Consider the following 1,577-nt stretch of genomic DNA (forward strand, 5'->3'; position numbering starts at 1 on the left):
GTGCCCATGGAGGCAGGGGCAGGTGTGGTCAATTACATTCTTGGCCCCTTTAGCCGGATCTTTCATGCTGATATAAATCCAGGCCTGTCTGTTAATCAACCCGAGGCTGAGCCTGGTAGGATACGGGTATCAGAGGGTCGGGACCAGAGTCCGCACTGTGGGCGCCCTGGGTGCTGATGTCAGGCTCTGTAGGGAGCTCGTCTAGGGAGTCCAGCTGCCCCCTGGGGAGGGCATCCGGCTGGGATGCTTTGGGCTTCCGGCCTCGCTGGCTGGACTGCACGTCCGTGGGCAGGCGAGTGGGTGCTGGGGGGTCCAGGTCCGTGTCCAGTATCTGGTCCACTCTTGCTTGGTGCTGAGGACTGTTTGAAGAGCAAGAGGAACAGTGGACTTACCTTGTTCCTCTCTGAGTTTATATAAAAGACCCGGCGGTCCTGGGTTCAGATCCGAACTGCCACAAACCAGCTGTAATCTTGGGCAGTGGATGTGGCCTTCTGAGCGTTCGTTTCCTTGTCGGCAGTGTTGGGGGGCTTCAGTGAGAGGAGGCGGTGGCAGAGGTCTGCAGATGTGAGGTGCTGTCCCACGTGAGCGGGGGGAACAAGGGCCCTGGAAAAGGAGACGGACGTGCTCCGTGCGTTTCTGAGCCTGGATGCTGACCACGCAGCCAGTGGGGGAGGGGCATGTGAAAGATGCTCTGGGTTTGAAATGTCACCCGAGCAGGCTCTGCCGGTGGTGTTTCCACACTTACTGCCCAGGGCTGAGTCACAGGGAGAAGAGCTGAGAGGACTGGGGCCGTCACACTTCCAGACGCCCCGGGAGGGGCGGCGCGAGCTGGAGATGGCAGCGGAGGGGACCGCTGTGGACTGACGTCCCCCATCCCCGGGTCAGGAACCCACTGTGGGACTGACATCCCCCCTCGCCCCTCCCCCGGGTCAGGAACCCGCTGTGGACTGACGTCCCCCCTCGCCCCTCCCCCGGGTCAGGAACCCGCTGTGGACTGACGTCCCCCCTCCCCGGGGTCAGGAACCCACTGTGGACTGACGTCCCCCCTCCCCGGGTCAGGAACCCGCTGTGGACTGACGTGCCCCCTCGCCCTTCCCCCGGGTCAGGAACCCGCTGTGGACTGACGTCCTCCCTCCCCCGGGTCAGGAACCTGCTGTGGACTGACGTCCCCCCTCCCCCGGGTCAGGAACCCGCTGTGGACTGACGTCCCCCCTCGCCCCTCCCCCGGGTCAGGAACCCGCTGTGGACTGACGCCCCCCCTCCCCCGGGTCAGGAACCCGCTGTGGACTGACGTCCCCCCTCGCCCTTCCCCTGGGTCAGGAACCCGCTGTGGACTGATGTCCCCCCTCGCCCTTCCCCGGGTCAGGAACCTGGTGGGTGGGGCAGGGGCAGAGGTGCGTGCTGTCGGCAGGAGTCAGGCTTCTCACTGTTAGGGTCCCTTTAGTCTTTTTTTTTTTATCCTCACCCGAGGACATTTCTCCATATTTTGTTCAGACAGAGTGGGAGGGAGGGAAGGAGAGAGAAACATTGACGTGAAAGGGACACATCGAGTGGTTGCCACCTGCACGACCAACCAG

Source organism: Molossus molossus, unplaced genomic scaffold, assembly GCF_014108415.1.
Source record: "Molossus molossus isolate mMolMol1 unplaced genomic scaffold, mMolMol1.p scaffold_m16_p_6, whole genome shotgun sequence".
Taxonomy (NCBI): Eukaryota; Metazoa; Chordata; class Mammalia; order Chiroptera; family Molossidae; genus Molossus; species Molossus molossus.